At 32.7% G+C, this 27,252-nt stretch overlaps 3 protein-coding genes across 6 annotated transcripts in view; all 3 read left to right on the plus strand.

Moving 5' to 3' along the window:
* The window catches only part of LOC127725729 (phytanoyl-CoA hydroxylase-interacting protein-like), a 188,126-nt gene that overhangs the window by 103,393 nt on the left and 57,481 nt on the right, over nucleotides 1–27,252 (plus strand). The gene's annotated exons all lie outside the window — the stretch shown is intronic.
* The window catches only part of LOC127725730 (uncharacterized), a 262,471-nt gene that overhangs the window by 87,231 nt on the left and 147,988 nt on the right, over nucleotides 1–27,252 (plus strand). The gene's annotated exons all lie outside the window — the stretch shown is intronic.
* LOC127725733 (uncharacterized) overlaps nucleotides 20,141–27,252 on the plus strand; it is a 39,167-nt gene continuing 32,055 nt past the window's right edge. Inside the window, exon 1 of the mRNA XM_052232947.1 lies at nucleotides 20,141–20,219. The gene's annotated coding sequence lies outside the window, so the exon portion shown is untranslated. The remainder of the gene's footprint in view (nucleotides 20,220–27,252) is intronic.

Genomic DNA, 27,252 nt, shown 5'->3' on the forward strand with positions numbered 1-27,252 from the left:
TATTGGACAAAATGAAGTCAATCCACAACAGCCGTTAATGCCACCACAACAGCCATTAATGCCACCACAACAGCCATTAATACCACCACAACAGCCATTAATGCCACCACATCAGTTATTGCCACAACATCCAATTCTACAACTACAACAGGTTGGAACTCCAGACGTCCCCCAGCAGCCCACTGAACAACGAGTTCTGGGTCAGGGATGTGTACAACCAGGGCAGCCCACATCTCGTAATACTGTACAAAATGGTGAGATTTTAGTTATACCTACTAGTAATGATGTTGATGTGTTTGTTAAAAAAACAAAAAATTATAAACCAATTTGGCTAGTGTACCTTTTGAGAACGTTTATAAATATGACAAGCAATTTCGACTTAGAAAAGCTCGAGATCATATGCGTGCATGGGACGTCATTGATGGGCAGCTATGGCTTCAGTTTGTTGCAGTAGGCATAAATCATGTTCAACAGACATCTTCTTATACTTCTCACACAGTTAACAAACCTTGCTACGATTATAATTTTAAGGGCGTTTTGTACTCGTATGAATTGTGTATACAGCTATTCATGTATAAGATGTAGCCAGTTCCATCCTTTGATGTACTGTACAAATTATTCATATAACAAGAATAATCCTCGAAGCTCTGTAACTTCGCACTATTCTGCTCCTAGGTATCAAAATTACCCTAGGGCACCTGTTACACACAATTTTGCACCAAGGTATCAGTCCAGTGCTAGAGCTACAACGCAGTCAAATAGGTTTTTGAATCCACATAGAAATTTTAACCAAAGTACTCGTTTTTCAATAAATAATGGTAGATTTCCTGGTCACCTGGTATATATTTTAATGGGAAATGGTCATATTTAGCTTGGCCTATGAATTGGAAGGAATACGTTTTCAGAGACATCACTTATTTAGAAATGATCCCCATCGCATTAGCTATTTATTTGTGGGGTAGCTTATGGCAAGGAAAGAAAATTATGTTTTATTCAGATAACCAGTCTGTTGTAAAAATTATTAATTCCTGCTCATCAAAATCACCTCGTGTTATGTCACTTGTTAGACATATCGTATTGTGGTCCTTGCTGGGTAGTTTTCACATTAAAACCGTTCATATTACTGGGTATAAAAATGTTTTTGCTGATTTAATCTTTCATGGAAAATTTCAGAAATACAAGGAATGAGCTCCATGTGCAGAACCACGTCCCACTTTAGTTCCAGCGGACCTTTTGGACAATTTAAGACCAGAAGTGTTGAGCCTAATAGAAGCCTCAAATTCTTCAAATACTTGGCTTACGTATAAAAATGGACTAAATTCATTTCAAAACTTTAAACATAAACTAAATTTGAATGACGTATGGCCATGTCCTGTTTCACATTTAGTTAATTATATAGCTTACATGTTTAAGGAAGAATATTCTTATTCCACTGTAAAAGCGTACCTTTCAGGCATTAGTTTTTATCATAAGATTAATTGTTTGTTAGACAACACTCATTGTTTTATAGTTCAAAAGATGTTCCGTGGCATGCTTCGTTTAGATAAGCGACACGACTGTCGTAAGCCTATTACTATTAATATAATAACTAGACTTTTAGATGCACTGAAGTTAGTTTGTTATTCAGTACATGAAACATGTTTATTTAAAGCTTCATTTTCAGTTGCATTTTATGGATTTCTTCGTGTTGGAGAAATTGCAAAATCAAATTTTAATGAGAATCATATTGTAAAACGATCCAATATAACAATTGATACTAATTCAGGGTCACTTAATATAGTAGTTCCTTCTTCTCAAACTGATCAGCTGGGTAATTCAGTCACGATCATTCTGGAAAGGAATAAAACTAGTTCGATTTGTCCTGTTCAGTTGATGTCTGACTATATTGCCATGAGACATAAAGATGATGGACATTTATTTTGTCATGCAAACGAAAAAACTTTAACTAGGTACCAGTTTTCTAATATTTTAAAGAAAACCCTTGCTTTTCTAGGTTACAATCCTTCTGAATTTAATACACATTCTTTACGTATTGGAGCTGCAACACAGTCTTTTCTTGATGGTTTAGATGAAAATAAAATAGTATTAAATTGAAAAGTCGATGGAAATCAGCTGCTTACAAAGGTTATATAAGAACAAACCTCGTATAGTACTAAATCACTTAATGTCAGGGTACCAGAAAGATATTTGGGTAATTGGCTCTTCAATTGTCACAAGAGCAAGTGATCACGCTCATATTAGGCCTATAGGTGCATCGCTTGGATTAGAGAAAATTGGATGTCAGTTAGTTTGGATCGGTATGTCGGGTATGAAATGGCAGAATTTGGTTAGTTTGGTACTAAGTATTATTAATTGGAGAAGTATTTCGTTTGCTGTTATTATTCACTGTGGGGGTAATGACATTGGGGACACACCATGTGGAGAATAACTCTACCATATGAAGTTTACCATAGCCATTCTCTCAAAGATGTTACCTGACACTACAGAAGTGTGGTCAAGTATTTTACCTAGATTTAAATTGAGGTTCTCAAATAACACTGGAGCTATGGAAACTACTAGACGCAGAATAAATAGGGGGATGCGTTCATATTTGCTGAAAAAAGGGGGATACGTTATAAAACATACAGATTTTGAGGATAAACATGTTGGCCTTTTTAGTGACGATGGGTTGCATCTTTCTTTCATCGGCAATGATATATTTCTAAATCAGATTCAAGGAGCTCTGGAAATGTTTTTTAAATTTCCTTATTGTTTGGTCTTCCCTTACAATGAATAAAATAGCTTAGATGTTGTTTTAACTATTCAGTTTATCAATTAAAATTTTAATGACGTTGACAGTATTGAATTTAAGTTGAAGTTGATGTTGATGTTGATTTATCAATTAAAAATTTTAATGACGTTGACAGTATTGAATTTAAGTTGATGTTGATAATGATGTTGAAGTTGGTGTTGAAGTTGATGTTGAAGTTGATAATGATGTTAATTTTGATGTTGATGTTATTTGAAAATTGTTGATTCTTGCTGTTAAATTTGTCATGCGGTAAATTTTATGGCGGATTACCAGTTGCGCAACTAGTTACTCAACTGGTAATTTTGGCCGAATTTACTTTAAGCTGCTATGGATTACCCAGTGGCTCCTGATATAACTTTGTTACTGCTGGATCGTCCTTCAGTAATTCAATCGTCATCAAGTTTTGATTGACAAGTTGGTTGTGTTTCTTTGTTGCAATAAATGCCATGACAAATTTACAGCCAAATAAATCTTATTTTCTTTAATGCTTTTGATTCATAGTTTATTTGCTAGATTCATTACATCATGAGGTCAAACAATGAGATTACAAATTTATACAATATAAGTACACTTACATTTTATCTAGGCCCCCTTTTCAATCTATGTGTGTATATATATATATATATATATATATAAATATATATATATATATATATAAACAAGTCTAAATTGAAAACATCGTTCAAACATATGATTGCGTTGGATAAAAACCGCAATTTTTATACGTGTGCATGAAAAACAAATTTCTTGTTAGAGGGGTCTAAATACAGCACAAACAACATTTTCCAAAAGACCAAAAAAGTGAAAAAGTATATTTTAACAAAACGCATTTGACTAACAGGTCGAACAACAAATGTTCTTAAACCCTGCTAACTGACATTGGCGATTGCCAAATAAACGGATCACCGATGTAATAAATGGATCTTAATTATAAATTTAATACTAAACAGAAAACAATAAACTTGCAGAAAAGATGATATACCGCAGACAAAAGGTGCAAAGGTTTTTGTACACCATATCCGGATTTCGACATTTAATGTCTCTTCAGTGATGTTAGGAATCGAAACGGTATTTAGAAAGCCATACAATTTACCTCAATTTAGGATAGACTCTTGAATTTTGAGGAGTCAAAATAGGATGAACGGATCATATAAACCCGAAGGTAAATATAATACAAGCCCAAACGAAAAAATATTAACAAGTCTAAATTGAAAACAACGTTCAAACCTATGATTGCGTTGGATAAAAACCGCAATTTTATCAAATGTCCTTATTTTTATAACAAGTCTAGGCACGGAATACTGTATACATAGCCAGAAACCTGATTTTTAGTGTGGCAAGTGCTATCGTTCATTAGCCATATTTTTTGTCTATATTTTATTTGATAGGTGCATTGCAAGTAAATTTCTCTATATGATTTATTTTCCGTTGACTTTCATTAGGGTATGTGAATTTAAGTGATCTTCAGAAATATACGTCTAGATATTTATATCCATTTACTTCTCCAATAAGATCATTCTCTAAGTACAATTTTTATTTGAGTCTCTCTTTTTACCCGTAACTAAAACTTTCGACTTTGATGAATTAATCTTTGAAACAAATTTGTCTGCTATGTTTAAAAAAAGTTGTAGCTCATCATCAGTGTTTGTTAACAAGAAAGCGAAAAGCAGGCATTTAATTAATTTAGAAGCGATGCTTATATCCAAATTCGCCTCCTTCAAAATACCGCATAGGTACCGCATAGGTGATTCATTATGCAGGCGCCATACTGTCCCGAAATTGATACGAGATGACTATACGAATATAGAATTTTGAAAATCGCGCAAAGATTGTTCCGAACTTGATCAACAGCCGAAGCAACTACGATGCATACAGAAGGTCATCGATGGCAACCGAACCACACACGAAGGCAACACAAAGATGTGCATTTTTATTACGATGTTTATACGCAGGACCACGAAGGCAACACGATGGCTATTCGATGTCGGTGTGCGAGTACGATGCGTAAAAAAAAAAGACCTTCAGATGGTATAAAACCTTCAGTCGATCGTGGGAATTTAATTTAATTACCTATTTTTTGGATCTTTATCCTTACTTTAAAAGCTATTCTAATTTCTATAATAAAGTAATTTTCAATTAAAACTTTAAAAATAAAATGTATTACTCCTTACACATTTTGCTTTGAGTTTCATCATCACAATGCTAGTGTCTATGTATTGATTTTACTGTCACTGCTTGTTGGAATAATAACTGGATCATCCTGTCCTGCCATGGCACCGAACAAGCTTTTGAGGTAAAGTAGTGACCCAGGTATCTTCTAATGTGCTTCCCCTCCTGGGTTCCAGTGTTCCTTGCCCTCTCATAGTAAACATCCAGAAGTACTTTATCATTTCTCCATATTATGGAACTCCCAGGTCATTGCAGATAACTTTGAAGGTATGAAACAAGTCAGCACAGTTACTGGTTCTGCCCTTTCTCAAAAATAAAAAGTCATCAAGGTAATGTACTATACCGCCCTCAGATTGTCTTATAGAAACAGCCCAATGAAAAAAAGCACAGCCAATTGAAGCGCCAAAAGGGAGAGATTTATTAGAATAAAATCTTGATTAATTTTAAAACCTAGAAGATCAAAATCAATCGGCGAGATTGGTAGTAATCTGAAAGCTGATCGGGTGTATAAAATTCACATCTTTGTGTTGCCTTTGTGTGTGGTTCACTAGTTCACTAACGTTAATAACATACTGTTACTATTATTATTACATGCTTCAAGCTCTTTTGTTTGCTGTTTTTCCTGAGTTGTTTTATTACTCCTGCCGTTATCCTCATTTTTCTTCCCCATAGTAAAAGCTATGGTCCAAAGTCCAAATCAGTGACCTTAAGGCCTAGAGCGGTATGTCTCTGGCTATTGTGGTGAGTAGTTTTTTGCTGTGTCGATGATAGTTCTATTTTTGGTTTTGTTCAAATAAAAGCTACAAAAAACATTTTTTTAAAACAGAACTTAAAACATAAAAGTTACTCTCACTGGAAAGAATACTCCAAAGAATAATCCAGAATAGTCAAAAATATATGGAAAACTTTATAAATCACAGAGAATAGTCGAATTTTCTCGGAGACATAAAACATCGACTAGTCACAAAATGGCAGCCATGCATGAATGATGAAACTTTACCGTGATAATTTTCTTGTTTTAGGATAACTTCAAAATTGATGTAAGCCATAAGCCACATTCTTGGTATACCTTCAAGAGTAACGAGAAATACCAGTCAGATAAAACCTGGATTCTGATTTTCAAACAACATGTAGAAAAGATAAATTTCTTTATATATACCGGCAAACGACTGAAATTTACGTTACCCTTCGAACTCCATGCGGCTAGAAACTGTGAAATGAAAGCTATAATTGGTTCTGTTTTGTATGAAAGCGATGTGGTTCGTATTATATCGAATGAAGTAAACGGTGAAAAATTTAGTTTCAAATCGTGTAAGTTTACATCAAACAAAGCTTTTATATAGTAGTTGTAGTTAAAACTTTATAAATGTTTCAACACATAAAAGTACCATCTAAGGGAGTAAGTCAGTTTACAAGCAAAAGTATTTTCAACTTTATTCCTTGCAGTTAAGTACAGTTATTTATAAAAGGTAGACAGGGGATTATTCACATTGGGGAAAAACAGAAATGCCATCACAGAATGTAATATGAACACTATAATTATTTTAGGAATATCTGTCTTGTCATAGAAAACTTGAATTATTAAGCACAGATTACAAAGGAGAGACAACTCTAAAAATTAAAAAAAATCTATATACAATATATATTATAAGACCAATGACATTTTCAAAACCTAATTTCATATTTTTCAGTTGTACCAGTTACTATAAATGACATGAAACCATAAAAACTTTGCGTTATTTATACCATGTTTAACCATAAAAAGGACTGGTTTTTGAAAATAGCTGTACTAAGCCATTTAGATTTATATATACATCAGAAAGGATGACGAAAACATTGTAATTGAAGAATACCTTTGTTTATTCTAATGATATCAGTATAGTGTCTTGATTGATTATGAACATATGGTTTTTTCTGTATATTGTATGTATTCGCTAGCCGCCCATATTTTACCAAGTTATATTGGAGTAATTGTTTAAATAAATAATTGTATATAATAAGTAATTTTTGAATTGTATTAATTGCCATGATTCGATGTTTTCTTTCTAGATTTTACCAAACAAAAGTACAAAAAAGTAAAATCACAAAAGTACTGAACTCCGAGGAAAATTCAAAAAGGAAAGTCCCTAATCACAGAATTTTAACCAAAGTCTTCTCAACAGAACGTTAAGTTTCATTAAAACTTTACAAGGACAAATCCATACTATTGATTATCTCTATAGAAATAAATCGGAAATGTACTTTGCCTCCATAAGAGAATATCAATCTGGGATAATGAAGCCATTTAAAAAGGACTATAATAGAGATCCGTGTTCTGTAATAAACGGACGTATAGATGGATTATTTTTTAGTACTGCCATAGATTTTTATACTATCCGAATCACTGTATGGACCAGTTAGATTAAATGTTGATGCCAGTACATTATTCACATCAAACTTTAATATATTTTGCTGATTTTTATTGTCATTATCGGGTTCATTATGTGACTGTCGTATTGACTCCTAAAGGGTCACCAACTGATAAATTCTGTGAAGGGCGACTTCTTAAACTTGACATAAGACAGAATCCGTATGTCTTAGTGAAACAAAAGAAGATTTTTATGAAGTTATGGTGTATTTAATCAATGGATTTCGTGTTGAAGTGTTTTATACAGAAGCTGTGAACATTTCAAGAATAATTGAAAACCAACAAGGACATTTCAAACGAGTACCAACAGTTGGAAGAGGTGAAAGTAGCCCACTGGAATTCCTAAAAATAATCTTTGTAAAATATTCAACTTATGAAAAACTCATCATAGATACCAGACTTATAATTGTGTACGCCAGACGCGCGTTTCGTCTACAAAAGACTCATCAGTGACGCTCGAATTAAAAAAGTCAAAAGGCTAACTAAAGGACGAAGTTGTAGAGCATTGAGGACCCAATAATTCTTATATTGTAACTTTAAGTAATAAATCATTAAATTTTAACTGAAAGATAACTAGTTTTTCAATATAAAATCATAATATTCAGCTCGCCAATTTCTTCCGTATACGACAAAAGTAAAGACCTGTAGGGTTTAAGCATCTGAAAGAGTTATTGATGATAAATTAACCATAGTATGTTCCTAAAACCTCTGACAAATTTAGTATAGCTTATGCTCGACTTTTTTTTTTTTATCGACAACATACATGTAATTTTTTATTTTAGTGGATTGATATTTCAGCAGATAATCGGTATTCCAGTTGGTACTAATTGTGCACCACTACTGGTCGACTGATACAGAACCTTCTCAAGAAAAAAAAAGCATCTTGCAAATTTCTTTAATTTCAATTTCAGTTCTATTGATGAAGTCCTGTCTTTCAATAACCCATATTTCAACGAGTGCTTACATCTCTTATGTCATGGTGAACTTAAGATTCAGGGTACTACTGAAAATAAAATTTCTGATTCCTACTTTGATCTTTCCTCGATATTTAATCGGACATACGACTTCAAATAAGAATCTAAGACAAATGTGATGGTTTCAACTTTCCAGTTTCTCAACAGTAACATAAGTTTTGTGCCATCGGAAGGCATTTCTATATCTCAGTTAATAGTTACGCTCGTGCATGTCGACACTATTAAAATTAACAGGGGCGTGTTCTTTACACAAAAACTGCTCCAATAGAGTTATTAGAAAGAACGAATCGAGTCAATACTACATAAGTTTTACTGTCACTCTCACGAACTAGTTGACCTGTACGATGTGTTCTTGTCTCTAATACCCGTGTAGTCGTCTGATTTGTGATTTTACCGATTGTGTCCTTATCCCGATTGCAACATATTGACAATGTGTGAATCACATGACTGTTGATGCATGCATAGTAGGAGACGCTTATCCTGTCGACGTGCCCGGTTTCTCTTCTTTTCGAGTTCATGTCAATATTCCAGCTTCTGTTAGTTACCTTGATTTGTCTCTTCCTAATCGATTTACGAGATTTGAACATCGATAAACTACTGTCGCATTGATTTAGGGTATAAGGAATGAATCCAGCGAAAAAAAAATATTGTGTGCTGTAAAGGTCTTATCATTACAACTAAGAATATATAGGTTTACTCACTTAATTGCTTACATCCACTTCATTTGAACTTTGGTGAATAATTGTCTCATTGGCAATCATACCACATCTCCTTATTCTTTAACTTAGATATTTGACAGTTAATAATATCAGGGGCAATGCATGTCCTACAGGGATAAGACCTATAGTGAACTAAAAAGGTTGCATTATTGAAATTAAGACTATAACATAATATATGGTTTCGGAGTGGGGTTCCAAAAAATTATGTTCCAGACATGAACATGTTTTTAAAAGTTTGTTTATATTCGGCCCTGTACTGTTCAACTTTCAGATATTTTAGATTTCAATGACGACTTGCAATATTGCTCTATTTCCAAATGTAACTGTAAAAATTGTAAAACCTGTGGTAAATATCTGATACCTACTTTCAAAGTAACTTGACCACCAAAAGTTACAATACACGCAGTCATGAGGATTTAAATTGTACTGCTTCCAATATTGTGTACGGTATTGAATGTGCTCTTTGTGGACTGATCTATGTCGGGGAAACTCGACAAAGTCTCAATTTAAGATGAATGACCATCGGTCTAATGTTAATGATCCTAATAACAACAAATTTCTCTATAAACATTTTAATTAGCCTGACCATTCTATTGTTTCAATGAAAGTCCGGATAATAGAGAAGATATATAATTAAACAAATGACCCCATATTGAGCACACCATATCGTCTACAAAGAGAAGACTTTTGCATTAGAGAGTTGGGAACAGCCGTTCCCTATGGATGCAATGACAAAATTGATGGTGTAGGTATTTTGTCTAGTCCCTGGTGTAGTACTATCAATAATTTACAATTATTTAACTCTTCTGCTCGACGAAATAGAAGTCATGGGCACAGAAATTATACACCACCTGCTGTTCACACCGTGAAAATTAATAGTCTGTTATCGTCTGTTCAAAAACCTTTAGGAATTCACCATATCAGAATTAAATTATACTCCATTCCATTATCTAAACTTTATTTACTATTTCAAGAGGCCCAAAATACTTATTCTGTTTTTGTATAGATTAGTTGCAATAATCATGGACATTGCTATATAACCATAGACTATTCAAACCCGTATCAACTACTTCCAAAGATGAGGAAAAACGTATTTTTTTTAAAGTAAAATTCTCCAATAAAGGTTAAGATGCTATCAATATTGGCAATGTTTTCCACCAGAAACCTGTACAAAAAACTATACCTGATTACTTCAAAAATAAAGCTACATCTGTAATTTCATATACTTACACCAAGTCTATTGCATCCAAGATTTTCAACCACAAGAGGGTTTTAGAGGCCTTTAACCTCAAAGATGTGAAATCCAAAATTCCGGATTCGTCATGTGCATCGTCAAAATACAACTATAGTCCAGCTGGTCATGTTATTACTGGCGCAAACCAGACGAACCAGAACTGGACACTTTGTCTAAATGGATTAAAGATATTCGACCATGCATTCAGAAGCGCATTCAGAAACTACGATGTACTATGAGCACAAGGGTTTCTAACCCATTCAAGAACCCAGAGGTTGTGGATGCTTTATCCTCTTTGTATGACAAATATGTCGTTGTTCCAGAAGATAATGCCACTAATAATATTGTCTTCGTATGTAAAAATCATTATTTGCAATGTCTCACAAAAGAGCTTGGAATAAACAGCACAACTGGTAATCCTACGTATTCTTTAAAATCATTTACAAAGGATGCAATTTTACAAAATCACAAATCTGTCCTTCTTTCTTTTGGTATTAACATCAAAGAAAACGAAGAAAATCTATCGTCATTATACTGGATACCAAAACTTCACAAAACTCCTTTTAAAGAACGAGACATAGCTGGATCATCAAGATGTTAGACTCAACACATTTCTAAAATGCTGACTTTTAATTCTTTCTACAGTAAAATATGGGCTTCAAAAATATTGTGATGAAATATATTCAACCAGTGGTGTCAATCAGATGTGGAAAAAATTCTAAAGATATTTTGCTAAATCTTATATCACAATCAGCAACATTAAGACCTTTGATTTTTCTTACCTTTTCACTACTATTCTACGTGCTCAATTGAAAGATCGACTTCACCATCTCATTAAACAGAGCTTTTTCTATAAAAATGGGAATCGTAGATATAAATTTCTTGTTTTGGGTTATAATAATTCTTATTTTGTGAAGAACCACAATGATTCTATAAGAAAATACACTGAAGATGATATCATCAAAATGCTGGACTTTTTAATCGACAATATATTTATTGAGTTTGGAGGATTGATATTTCAACAGACAGTCGGTATTCCAATGGGTACTAATTGTGCACCCCTTCTTGCCGATTTGTTTATGTTCTTGTATGAAGCAGAATTCATTCAGAACCTTCTAAAAGACAAAAAGAAAAAGCACCTTGCGGAATTCTTTAATTAATGAAATTCGGAAAAACCAGTGTTGCAATTATGAAGGTCGGAAGATGAAAGTTTGAATTTCCAAGTTTAATGTTGATAATTCCAAGACTAAAGTTGGAAATTCCAAGATTAAAGTTGGAAATTTCAAGATTAATGTTGGAATTCCAAGATTAAAGTGGATACTTCCAAGATTAATGTTTCATAATTTCAAGATTAAAGGTAGAATTTCCAAGATTAAAGTTGATAATTCCAAAATTAATGTTGATAATTCCAAGATTAAAGTTGATAATTCCAAGATAAAAATTGATAATTCCAAGTTTAAAGTTGGAAATTCCAATATAAAAGTTGATAATTCCAAGATTAAAGTCAACAATTTGAAAAAAAAATAATAAATTAGGATGGCCCTAATACGCTTCCGTACTTGACGTTTTTAAAAACTGAACACAATAACATGGGGGATAAATTTAGTTGTGTATCAACTGATTGTAATTATTTCTACATGAAAATGAAAAAAAAAGAACACATCTGCGTTGTTTTTAATCTTAGTTAGCAAAATATCATTTTGTAATTTGTTTCCCATCATTTAAGACTCATTTTACGAAAACAAACCGAAGAAATTCAAAATTGCATAATACTCATTATAAAGCTCCAAGGCCAGATTCACGCAATTCCGAAAAATCTGCAAATATCAGAGATTCGAAATGCATACATCTCGGGAGTACCAACAGATAAAAAAAGGTAAGAGTGAAGTGATACGAAAGTTATTTGTTTTGCCTTTATGCATGTCATCTTCATATTTTTTGGCAATAAGATATACAAACTTGAGGGAAAAAGTATGGTGTTATTAGAGGGAAAAATGAGGGAAAGCGTATTACTTTAGATAAAGTTTAACGAAAAATCCAAAGATAAAAAACCGGAATGGAATTCTGCACAGTTTTTTTCTTAAAATGTCCTGTACCAAGTCAGGAAAATTGCCATTGTTATATTATAGTTCGTTTCTGTGTGTGTTACATTTTAATGTTGTGTTTCTGTTGTGTCGTAGTTCTCCTCTTATATTTGATGTGTTTCCCTCAGTTTTAGTTTGTAACCCGGATTTGTTTTTTTCTCAATCGATTTATGAATTTCGAACAGAGTTATACTACTGTTGCCTTTATTTATGAAAGACAGACAACCTTAAATTAAAAGATTTTAGATTCATTACTATATTGTTATTTTAATTGATTTTTCTTCTTTTTGATTGTTCTTCTCTTTTTAATGATTTTTCTTCCGTTATGTGGACTTCGTCCTCTATCAAGCAATTGTTAATAGAAGAGGGACGAAAGATACCAGAGGGACAGTCAAACTCATAGATCGAAAACAAACTGACAACGCCATGGCCAAAAATAAAAAGACAAACAGACAAATAATTGTACAGATGACACAACATAGAAAACTAAAGACTAAGTTTACGATTTATTGCGAACAGAACTGAATTCGTATCAATCTTCTGCGCCTTCAAAACTTGTGAATACTAAAGTAGAGAAATGTGGTATGAGACAACTATTTCAGAGATAAAATAACGTAGATGTAAGCAATTATAGATCGACAAATTGCTCGTTTTTTGTTGTTTTGTTGTTTTGTAGTATACTATTATACTCTCCGTAAGTATATGGTATTGAAAACTTGAACAGATTATCGATCACCTAGATAAACTTCTTCTAAAATATTACCAATTCAACACAGTAATCAAATCTTTGAATTTTGTTTTAATTGGAATATATTGATTTTGTTATCATTAAATTAACAAAACTAAATATTATTGTTATATACATATGCACATTCACGGTTCTACAAGCTGTCGACACCTATAATTTAGGATTGCACAAGGTCATGTTTTTCTTTGACTGTTTATGACGTCTTTTCTACGCTTTACACTACTATTCTCCATGCTCAGTTGAAAGATCGACTTCACCATCTCATTAAACAGAGCTTTTTCTATAAAAATGGGAATCGTAGATACAAATTTCTTGTTTTGGGTTACAATAATTCATATTTTGTGAAGAACCACACTGAATCTACCAGAAAATATACTGAAGATGATATTATCAAAATGTTGGACTTTTTTATCGACAATATATTTGTTGAGTTTGGAGGATTGATATTTCAACAGACAGTCGGTATTCCAATGGGTACTAATTGTGCACCCCTACTGGCCGATTTGTTTTTGTACTCGTATGAAGCAGAATTCATTCAGAACCTTCTAAAAGACAAAAAGAAAAAGCACCTTGCCAAATTCTTTAATTTTACTTTCTGATATATTGATGATGTCCTATCATTGAATAAACCCATATTTCAGCCAATACTTTCGTATCATATATCCCAGTGAACTTGAAATTAAGGATACTACTGATACTAGAAGGACTGCTTCATACCTTGACCTTTTCCTCAATATTGACACAGATGGACGACTTCACACGAAAATCTATGATAAACGGGACGATTTCAACTTCCCAATTATCAATTTCCCATTTCTCAGCAGTAACATACCCTCTGCCCCTTCGTATGGTGTTTACATATCTCAGTTGATACGTTATGCTCGTGCATGTTCACACTATATGGACTTCATATACAGGAGTGTGCTCCTAACGCAGAAACTGCTCCAACAAAGTTATGAGGAGGACAGATTAAAAATGACACTCCGTAAATTTTACGGACACAATCACGAATTGGTCGATCCATACGATGTGTCCAAACTAACTAAGGACATTTTTACCACGTGTTAGATTGTGGTTTGACATTACGTCGTCTGATCTTTTAATTACCGAACGTGACCTATTCCCGATTGTGACTGTTTTGCTGAGTGTGAATTCGCATTGCTATAAGACGTGTCACGGTACCTTTCTATCCAAAATTCATGTATTTAGTTTTGATTTTATATTTGTTATTCTCATCGGATTTTGTCAAATGTCTTATCGTTTGTAATTTTAAATCTTATTTTTTTTCTGTTGTATTCGTGTGTTATGGTAAAGATTATTAATCACCCAGTTCGTTAATTAGATTTTAGTGTGGGTCAACTAAATTTATACGATATATTTGGTTTACAGTTTAATTTAGAAGAAACACCGACATAGCTAGATAATACTATTAATTATCTTATTACTACCACATTTTATATTAATTAGTATTGTAATTTTCATTGTTATTGATAAATGTTACATGATTATTATAAACCAAATCTGGAATTCTATCCTAATTCTATCCTATTTTGGGGAAATTTCAGAAATTCAAATGTGACGTCACACTTTTTTTAGCGTTGATCTCTTTGGCTGACTCGGCTGTGAATTTTTATGTGCTGGTTTATGTTGTTTTATGTATCCGTTTTTATTCTGTAGTTAGTCGCCACTTCGGTGTTATCATGTATATCTATTATATAGTCATTTTTATAAATTTACTGTTTGCAAAAGTATGAATTATTCTAAATTCTAAGGATTTTTTTATCCCAGACATATAACCTTAGCCGTATTTGGCACAACTTTTTGGAACTTTTGGTCCTCAATGCTCTTCAACTTTGTACTTGTTTTGGCTTTCGTACTTTTTTTATCTGAGCGTCACTGGTTAGTCTTGTGTGGACGAAACGCGCGTCTTGCGTATTAAATTTTAAACCTGGTACCTTTTGTTAGCTATTGTTCGTATGTTTCTCAGTCCTATATGTTCTCCCATTTATTTGTATTGTAGTCCTGTCATGTAATGTTGTCATTTTAATGTTATATTTTACATTGCCATAAAAGCGGGAGGTTTGGCTAGCCACAAAACCAGGTTCAACCCACCATTTTTTTCTTAAATGACCTGTACTATGTCAGGAAAATGGCCATTGTTATATTATAGTTCGTTTCTGTGTGTGTTACATTTCAATGTTGTGTTTCTGTTGTGTCGTAGTTCTCGTCTTATATTTGATGTGTTTCCCTCAGTTTTAGTTTGTAACCCGGATTTGTTTTTTTCTCAATCGATTTATGAATTTCGAACAGCGGTATACTACTGTTGCCTTTATTTACTTTACATTAAATCTATTGGATGTTGGATGTGTACTGATTGATATTTTAGTCTTCGGTACATCATTTTTTTATTAGTTGTTGTTGGCTTTGAACAAGCTGTCAGTTACTTCGAGTACTCTCAGATCTGATCTTTTTTTTATTGTGGGGTGTATAAATACCCTGCCACGTCCGGTCTGTGTTTTTGTTACTTGTATTTCTGATTTGTATCGATCAGAGGAGTTAAGCCCTTTTCAACTGATTTTTATAGTTTGTTCATATGTTGTGCTGCTTCCACTATCCCAGTTATGGGAGGGTTAGGCGCCCGCAAAAATGTTGAACCCCGCCACATTCTGTATTTGCTTATCCCAAATCAAGAGCCCGTAATTCAGTGGTTGTCATTTGTTGCTGTATATCATATTATTTTTCGTTCATTATTTTGTACATAAATCAGGTCGTTTGTTTTCTCGTTTGAATTGTTTAATATTTGTCATTTCGGGGCCTTTTATATCTGACTATGCGGTATTGGCTTTGCTCATTGTTGAAGGCCATACGGTGACCTATAGTTGCTAACTTCTATGGCATTTGGTCTGTGGTGGAGTATTGCCTCATTGGCAATTATACCACATATTCTTATTTTTTTATTCGATACACATCCTTTATGTCAGTACTATCCCTTTGGGGAATAAAAAGATATGAAATAGCATGAGTTAAAAGGGATACGAGATAAAGAAATAGTTAGGTGAAAATTAGCAAATGTTAAAAACTGATTACATTGTTATGATAGTACAAGTTTTTCAGTATACCAAGATTTGATTGGATATTTGCTTTATTTTGTATTATCATTTAAAATTTGCTATCTATCTCGAATTTGGAAGATAAAACATCATCCATTAATCATCATGTTTATATATATATATACTTTTATTATTTTTATTCAATATCATCAATATACGATTATGGCCTTCATGAAAAGGTCATATTTATGAAATTATCAAATTGAGGAAAGGTTATGTTTTTAGTCCATTTATAACCATTTAAGTCTGTTAAATAGAAAAATGTGTGCCCGAATTAAGGTTGCTGTTCTCAATGCAATAGTGAGTTATTATGCCATACCTTTAAAGAATTTTTTGTTTTTAATAATCACAATGAACATATCACCACTATGTGCAATTTGAATTTTTTTTCACAAATAAAAAAGAACAGGAAGTTTCCATTTGAATGATGGAAAACACTATCCAAAGGAGCTGTATATATGTGAGATGTACAATTTATTGACTAACCGTATTAGAATCAAAGCGCGGATGCGCAGTTACCTACAGGTTTTGTGATTTTATATTCCAGATTTTTTATAATCAAACATACTGTAAATTCAGAAATTATTGCAAGTTTTTATTAATGCGAATAACACGACTACTGTAGTATCGCAATAATAAGAGCTCGCATTCGGATTTCAGATACATATATCTGTATGTAGCTTATCCTAAATTTGCAATAATTCTTCAAAAATGGCAATAATAAATGCACGCAATAATTTCTGGATTACTTTTCAGGAAAGGCTAACAATATTAAGATATATAGACATTTTTCAATTATTATGGCATGGAAATGGTAATGCTACAATGCATTTCCAAAGAACATATTATTGCACGAGTATATTAATGCCCTCATATCTTTTAACTTAAAATTTTACCAGCTACAGAGCAACATATAATTTACTTTTTTGAGAAACCAAATCGTTTTTTTATTTTATACTCAAAAAAGTGCATCTGAATATTTAAGGTCAATTTTGGTTTTCACTATTTGTGGTTATTGACAGTTTGAAAAAAAAAATCATAAGTGGTTCCGCGGAACCCTCTGTCTCGCCTGCGATTGCTGCTGTCAGTGTAAAACTGTAATGCTGACTTAAACGGTTAGTCCATTTATCAGTAAAATACAGAATTTTAAAAAAATCAAACATTTTCTTTAGATGCTCTTTCTTGGTCTTCAAGATTAGCTTCTGTCCAAATTTCATAACAATCCATGAAGGTTTACAAATTTATCATGTCAAAAAAATTTAATCCCAGACTGTCTGTAAATGATAACTATAAAAACGAATAAAATTGAGAATGGAAATGGGGAATGTGTCAAAGAGACAACAACCCGACCATAGAGCAGACAACAGCCGAAGGCCACCAATGGGTCTTCAATGCAGCGAGAAACTCCTGCACCCGGAGGCGTCCTTCAGCTGACCCCTTAACAAATATGTATACTAGTTCAGTGATAATGGACGTCATACTAAACTCCAAATTATAATTAAAAATGATACAAGACTAACAAAGGCCAGAGGATCCTGACTTGGGACAGGCGCAAAAATGCTGCAGGGTTAAACATGTTTTTTGATATCTCAACCCTCCTCCTATACCTCTAGTCTATCATCAGAAAAATACTAAAAAAAGCTTCTGCCAAAGTTTAATAAAACTGTACGAAGGTTTGACAAAGTAATTGATGTGTAACAAACGTAATCCCAGATTGTATCTACGTGTTAACTGTAAAAAAAACAACTAGGCCCATTTATCAGTAAAATACGGAAAAATGAAAATAAATGTTTTCAAAATTTTGCTCTGGATACTGTATTTTGGTTATAAACAAGCTTCTGTCCAAATTTCATAAAATTCCATGTAGGTTTGACAAAGTTATTGATGACAAAAAACATTTAACCACAGACTGAAGCTAAATGTTGACGCAACCGAAGCTGACGCCGACGCCGACGACGGAATCTAAGATTGCTTTATCTCGCTTTTGCGAAATAAATTTCGCAGGCTCGACAAAAACCCATTCCAGTTCATCTTGATGGCTTGGTGCAAAATATATCTCGAAAACATTGAGTTATATAATGCATCTCGAGTGTGTCCACTCTTTCCAAGAGTCATTATTTTTCAAAAAATTACCCTAAGCAAAAACATTACTGACAATGCCAGGTCACCAATTATTGTTTGTGATTGGCAATGTCCAACTCCGAGAAAAAATTATACTTAGTACCATGTTTTTGTTATGTATGTAAGTCTGGTAACTTTAGAAGGATGTCAACTTGCTTCAAATAGTGATTGAAAGTATGGTTGGATTATGAAAAGTCCTATATTTAAGCATCAATAAAGTCATATTGTTAAAAAAAAAACTTAAGACTGCCATTGTTTCGAACACTTTAGAAATATATTAGCTGTAAAAGAACTGTTTATATTATATTGACCATGGAATGTTATGTAATAACTTAAGCATTGGTCTTGGAACACTGGGTCATGTAAGAAGTACAAGCCAACTTGACTGCCCTTAAAACACTTGACACTGTACTAAAGTAATCTGATCCTTGTAACAGTTTGTTTAGCTGCTTCTAAACACTGGGGAGGCTGTATATTGTCTTTGAGTCATTGTTGACATGCTGTAAGTTCGGAACTTCTTGATCATGTTGAAGGTGCTTCAAGGTCCGCATTGGAGTGTAAAATAGTGAGCATTTCTTTACTGAGTTGAATGTTTATTTACTGTTTTTTTCGGTATCAAAACTTTGACAACATTAACAACATTGCACTTTTTTATAACTGCCGTTATTTACTTTAATCATCCTTGACTTGTGCCATTAACAGAAGCAATGTCGAGTAATTAATACTCGATCACCTGTTGAATGTTTAATCAAGTTATTATCACTTGTTAATTACCGTTGGGCCACATCAACACAAGCTACGTAATGTCAGTTAAACTTGATCAGTTCTCTCGGGTTTTTACATCTTCAAATTATGATTGTATCGAATTTTCGATCTCACTAATTAGCAACAAGAATTAAGCATCAGGAAGGGTCAAGAAGCGACTATATTAAAAAAAACCACTTTAGTGCATGTTTCTATATTTATTTATTATAGTTATAATTGACATGTGGCGACTAAGCATAGATCAGTCGACATTTTTTTGTTATATCAACGACTGAAACAATCTTAAAAGCAACTTAAGATTAAGATACAACTCGAAATAAACCCGAACTCTTTCACACAGATTTTTAAAGTAATATCAGTATGTCAATCGGTTGACTGCTCATAATGCAAAATGCAACTCTGTCGTAAATTTTGAAAATTTACAAAAACACCGTTTGATTCTTTACTTCAAAATAGCAATGAATCACAATAAAAACACAGAATATCACAAATAGAAGGAGAAAGAATTCCACTTTTCGGGATTTCAATGGTGACATATTTACCCCCCACGTAGAAACAAATTGGCTATTGCCTGATATCATTAAAGGCATTAAGGCAATGCCTTTAAAAAGTACACAATGGATATCAATCGGTAGAAGTGAGAGTTTTCAACTTCATATGCATCGCTTCTATAACAAGTTTTTCAAAAATGGTTCAGATTTAACTTAACTATTTCATTATCTTGTATCCCCTTTAAACTTAGCTTTTTTTTAGTCATATTCAATTCTCCACGGTGATGGTACATCTCTAACGGATGTGTATCAAGTGCTTGCCTCGAAACAGTATATATTCATTGCCCAATCAAATCTTTGTATGCATTGTTTTCAGATGTCAATCTTCATTACAATGCTGGAGCTGTATCCTTACAAAGTTCGCAAGTGAGACATTTAAACTTTTGTTGAACATCAAAATTTATAATAGCAATAAAGATAGTGACAAATCAGGCAATATTAAATGACCTTCACGTTGTATAAAAAGTAAATTAAATCATTTGTATTTTCCAACCTCTCCAGGAAGCTCATAGGACTCCTTTATCTATCAAATTAGTGATATTTAATGTAAGTTGACTTTAATTCTAGTAAGATTGCTTTTTAAATAATACATCTTAATACTTTAGATTCATACTGATGTTTTAGAAAATACTTTTTACAATATATTTTTGGAACTTTTTTATCGTTTTACTTCTGGAACAACCGTAAAACTGGTTTAATAACACCTTATACAAATGATCGATAAACCTGTTTTTGTTATTCCATGACATTCAAAACAATTATAAATTATATTAAAGTCATATGAAACTTCAAATTTAAACAAATAAGTTGAATATGTTTTATATACTTGAATGGCTAAGATTTACTATGAAACATGCGTACGTGAACTTTCCTGTAAACGAAAATCCTTTATATCATAAAAAAATCTTTAATAAAAAGTAAATTAGCAAAAATACCAAAGTCCACGAAAAATTCAAAACGGAAAGTCCTTTATCAAATGGCAAAATCAAAAGCTCAAATACATCAAACGAATTGAAAACAACTGTCATATTCCTGACTTGGTTCAGGCATTACCTTATGTAGAAAATGATGGATTAAACCTTGTTTTATAACTAGCTAAAACTCACACTTGTATGACAGTCGCATAGGATTCCATAAAAAATCAAATTGTCAAAAATTGGGGTACAGCAGTCAACATTGTGTTATAATCTTAATCGATATAAAAATAAATAGCTATTTCAATATAGAAAAACAAAATGGCATATAGACACTCTAAAGGCAAAGTACATAAGCAAAAATGAAAGACAAGAATACAAAAAATGACCATAGCACAATAACACAAAGACGGGATGTACAAATACCGAGCCACGCCAAAAGTATATGGACTAAACAGTAAAGGTTAAAAATATACAAAGACAAATAAAAAGAACACTATAACACGTAAGATGACAAACAACGTCAGTACCTAGAACCTTTACTTGTCATAAATATACTGCTATTGAATTTTTGTCTTCCTATACACTAATTCGACGATATTTTCCCGTGTGCAGTGACATTAACTACGAGACCTCTCGTCTGAACTTCAGCCATCGCACAGCGCAAGTGCGAGGGACGAAACCGTGATGAATGAATGTAAACAAACGTGCACTGAAAGGTAAATAGTAATAATTGACTCTTAACAAAGAATAATCAAATACACCAAATTATTTAACAACTGTTACAGAAATGTTGAATTAACAATTGGGAATGCAAGGAAAATTAAAACAAATAGATATAATGGCTCTATCTATTCACTTATTTTTCACATGCTCCAAGTGCTCTGTGTTGATTATTTATCAATGTCACGATCCGATAAACTTCGACAACAAACTCAAAAGTTAATTAGCTTGCGATCAATAATCTATAAATACAATATTATTTGTCGATACTACTTTATAGATTCGTAATAAATGTAAAAACGTGCATAAAAAACGTATAATATGAAAATAAGGAGATAAGGTATGATTGCCAATGAAACAACTATCCACCAAAGTTCAAATGAAGTGGATGTAAGCAATTATGGGTCACCGTACGGCCTTCAGCAATGAGAAAACCCCATACCGTATAGTCGGCTATAAAAGGCCCCGACATGAAAAATATTAAACAATTCAATTGTGAAAATAACGGCTTAGTTTATAACAAAACAATTAACGAAAAACAAATATGACAGACATGAACCAACGACAACCACTGAACTACAGGCTCCTGACTTGGGACAGGCACATAAAGAATATGGTTGGGTTAAACACGTTTGTGGGCGCTCAACTCTCCCCCTAACCTAGGACAGCGGTGTAACAGCACAACATAAGAACAAACTATAAAAATCAATTGAAAAAGTCTTAAATCATCAGATCAATATAAAGAAGTAAAACATCAAACATAAATACAGACCGGACGTGACAGGGTATTTATCCATCCCTCATCCCTAACAACAAAACGGACACTAAGTACAGATCTGAGAGTACTCGCACTTACTGACAGCTAGTTCAAAGCCAATAACAATTAATCAGTTTAGTATATAATAATTATGACTGCATTGGTACAATAATTCGTTTCATATGACTTTAAAAGACTTTGATAAATTATACAAATATTTTCCTGCTGCCAATAATATTCGTGTTTTGTGATTTAATTCTACAAATCATAAATAAAAAAATATTGAATACTGGAAGATGGAAATATTTTAGCATCCTACATAAAAGAACATAAACCAGTCTAAAAGATTTGGTTTGCTATGCGGAAATGAGTACGAAAAGTTTTGTTCTTTCCCATAAAGACGTGTTTGGTCAGTATAGCCACTTACCTACTCTTCTTTGTAGCTTATCAGAACACCAACATATTACATCGATGCCTTTAGATTATTTTTATAGTTTTCATTTGAACTGTAGACGATTAGTTATCGACAAAATCATCTGAAATTATAATCGTCATGAAGCCAATGATCATAATTATCATAAAGGTTTTTTTTTATATCAAAAAGTAAAGCTAAATGATAATACAAGGGTACATCGTGCCACAAATAGACTCATGTCAAAATGATTGTTTGGTTATCGCTTAACTAGATATGAATAATAATATATACAAAAGTACTAAAACAAGTTTCATTGTAATAAAATAAGATAAAAATAAACTACATGAAACGCTCTTTATTGCAACAAAAGATTTAAAACCCACTTAACAGAAAGCATTTATTATAATAAATCAAATCTACTTTTTAAAAGTCCATTTGCTATATATAGATAAATAATAGTGTATGCATTATCTTTAAAATGTTGTGAGACATTTATTTACATTGGGGAGACATGCGATACGTTGTATCAAAGACATCTACTTAATTTTTCTCTCATTCAAAGACATACACCGGTATCTGTTGCTCTGCACATTCAACAGAGCATCCGTAATTGCTTACAAAATAGTTGTAATAGAGTAAATTAGCGGAAACGATACATACACCGTGATACAATTAAGAAACTTCTGTGAACAAATAATCGAATTAATACCGGCTTAATTTATAACAAAACAATTAACGAAAAACAAATATGACAGACATGAACCAACAACAACCACTGAACTACAGGCTCCTGACTTGGGACAGGCACATAAAGAATATGGTTGGGTTAAACACGTTTGTGGGCGCTCAACTCTCCCCCTAACCTAGGACAGCGGTGTAACAGCACAACATAATAACAAACTATAAAAATCAATTGAAAAAGTCTTAACTCATCAGATCAATATAAAGAAGTAAAACATGAAACATAAATACAGACCGGACGTGACAGGGTATTTATCCATCCCTCATCCCTAACAACAAAACGGACACTTAGTACAGATCTGAGAGTACTCGCAGTTACTGACAGCTAGTTCAAAGCCAATAACAACTAATTAGTTTAGTATATAATAATTATGCCTGCATTGGTACAATAATTTCGATAACATTAAAATTACAAGAAACTCGTTTCATATGACTTTAAAAGACGTGGATAAATTATACAAATATTTGCCTGCTGCCAACAATATTCGTGTTTTGTGATTTAATTCTACAAATCATAAATAAAAAAATATTGAATACTGGAAGATGGAAATATTTTAGCATCCTACATAAAAGAACATAAACCAGTCTAAAAGATTTGGTTTGCTATGCGGAAATGAGTACGAAAAGTTTTGTTCTTTCCCATAAAGACGTGTTTGGTCAGTATAGCCACTTACCTACTCTTCTTTGTAGCTTATCAGAACACCAACATATTACATCGATGCCTTTGGATTATTTTTATAGTTTTCATTTGAACTGTAGACGATTAGTTATCGACTAAATCATCTGAAATTATAATCGTTATGAAGCCAATGATCATAATAATCATAAAGGTTTTTTTTATATCAAAAAGAAAAGCTTAATGATAATACAAGGGTACATCACGCCACAAATAGACTCATGTCAAAATGATTGTTTGGTTATCGCTTAACTAGATATGAATAATAATATATACAAAAGTACTAAAACAAAACTACATGAAACGCTCTTTATTGCAACAAAAGATTTAAAACCCACTTAACAGAAAGCATTTATTATAATAAATCATATCTACTTTTTAAAAGTCCATATGTTATATATACATAAATAATAGTGTATGCATTATCTTTAAAATGTTGTGAGACATTTATTTACATTGGGGAGACATGCGATACGTTGTATCAAAGACATCTACTTAATTTTTCTCTCATTCAAAGACATACACCGGTATCTGTTGCTCTGCACATTCAACAGAGCATCCGTAATTGCTTACAAAATAGTTGTAATAGAGTAAATTAGCGGAAACGACACATACACCGTGATACAATTAAGAAACTTCGGTGAACAAATAATCGAATTAATACCCGTAATCCGCTGAGTCCCAAGCGGGCATAATATGTATTCAACCGGCCAGGTCCAAAGAATATACATATGTTCTTTTCACATAGTTATAAAAAATGTAATCGAGTAGAACTCGATTAATTATCGACACAATGTATTAAATAAACATTTATTGTTTAACGTTGTACTCCAAAAACATTACCTACATATTTTTAGCAATTTACCGGGGCAAGGTAATGAAAAGACCGTCAATTATAGAAAAATGGGTTACATCTCAATTTAGCTTGCATTTACCTTATCAGACCAAAAAAGGACCTAAAGCCAAGCCCGTACATGAAATCATAGCTTTGCCTGAGGAAGATGCATTCCTTAATTTAAAATGATTTCGAAATTTTATAACAGCAAATTTAAATAAAACATTATCCGTGATGTCATGCCTACACCGAGGTACTGGCTACTGAGCTGTGATACTTTCAGGGACTATCAGTCCTTCAGCAGAGGCATCGGCCCATTGGTATTGATAACGTTACTGGTACCAATTTTAAAGCACCAGATTCGCATTTCGACTAAGTATGTCACTTCAGTGATGCTCGAGGCCAAAATACTTGAAAGTCCAAAAACTAATACAAACGTTGTAGAGATGGAGATAATATCTTCCTTTATTTGAAAGGATTTCGAAATTTTATAACAGCAAATTTAAATAAACCAATATCTGTATGTTCGTGCGTGTACTGAGGTACTGGCTACTGGGCTGGTGATAACCTCGGGAACAGTTCTCTAGCAGAGGTATCGACCCAGTGTTAGAAATAATACTAACGGTACAAATTTTACTGCATCAGATGCGCATTTTGACAAATAATGTATATTCAGTGATGCTCGAGGACAAACTATTTGAAAGTACCACACCTAATACAAACGTTGAAGAGCTAATAAAAGGAAAAAGAACAGAAGTAAAGACAAACCCGTGGATAGAATCAGAGCTATAATAATGATCAAATCGTCGAATATTTTATAATATCGAATTATACACATTTTCATCAGATCAAAGGTTATATAACTCTAAACAGTAAACGTGAAATCGGAAAATAAACCAATGCAATTTGTATTTCATGAATCTAGGAATTGTTAAGATAGTTAAAAATCTTTTTATCATTGAATCATCACCTAGTCCGACGAACAACGCATTATCGTTTAAACAGACGGATATAAATAATCTTACTGATTTATTTTCGAAAGATGACATTTGCCCGGTATACATTTACGAAATCTCAAATAGTTTTAAAGCTCTCAATGCAAAGTTTTTGAATAGTAATTCGGTAATTAATGATATATTAGCTGACGGCATATTGGTTAGTTGCTAAAGTAATTATTTGGATAGAATTTGCCATTAATGAAAAGATATTCACGATTTCGACTATATATATCCGAGTTACTACAAAAGAGTAAACTGTTTTTGTTAGTATATTTTCCATAATAAAGCCTTCTTATAGTTAGATTATTTGAGCAGAAATCAAATATGTATTTAAAGAAATCAATCTGTCATAGTATGGATTAGATGTGTTGCAATCAATAACCCTTTACATTATGAAATCGATTAAACTTAACGGTTTGTAATACCCGTTGACTGTACAACTCTCACAGTATTTTCAAGTACCTGTTTCAATTTGACTTCGACGTTTTACACATCAACCTCATGAATAACACTATTTTTGTTAATTATATACAGTTTAAAAATAGAACAACACGGTTTTTGTAATTTCAGATATGTAAATGTAATGTTCACAAAGTCATATTAATCAATAAAGGCATACACAGTGAATATTTTATATTCAAAATATGCAGAAATATGCAATTTACCATGAAACAAGAATGTGTCCATAGTACACGGATGCCCCATTCGCACTATCATTTTCTATGTTCAGTGGACCGTGAAATTGGGGTCAAAACTCTAATTTGGCATTTAAATTAGAAAGATCATATCATAGGAAACATGTGTACTAAGTTTCAAGTTAATTGGACTTCAACTTCATCAAAAACTACCTTGACCATAAACTTTAACCTGAAGCGGGACAGACGGAGGAACAGACGGACGGACGGACGGACGAACGAACGAACAGACGCACAGACCGAAAAATATAATGCCCCTTTACTATCGTAGGTGGGGCATTAAAATTGTATTTTCAATGTATGGAAATGATTTTTGACTAAGATGGTTAAATTGAGTTTGTAAAAGTACGATATCTTCAACTATCGACCAATATCAGAAATTAACTACAAGGAAATCATCGGATTCAAAAGAGAATGCAGACGCACGTAAAGTGGGATATTTTGGTGCATTTGGCGTCGAAGATGAAATTTCCAAAACTAAAACACTACATAAAACATTTATTTTATAACCTCTTTCTGATTATAATTTTTATAGTATTTGTCGTTGATGCTTTTGTATTGTATTCTATTTCGGGTGTCGATGCAATATTTGTTTTTAGGTTAAATTAAATGTTTTGGAAAATTAGTTCTATCATGGCAGTAAGAAACATCGCGATTACCCAAAAGTGCAAAAAAATGACACATTGATGTTTTGGTGAAAACCGATAGAATATCCCTACACCAAAAATCCTGATTAACAGTATGATAGATGAACAATATCAAAAGGAATTATCCTATAAGTCTAAACGATAAAGAACAAAGAACCACTCTGTTTATTCTCAAATT

Source organism: Mytilus californianus, unplaced genomic scaffold (assembly GCF_021869535.1).
Source record: "Mytilus californianus isolate M0D057914Y unplaced genomic scaffold, xbMytCali1.0.p SCAF_15, whole genome shotgun sequence".
NCBI lineage: Eukaryota > Metazoa > Mollusca > Bivalvia > Mytilida > Mytilidae > Mytilus > Mytilus californianus.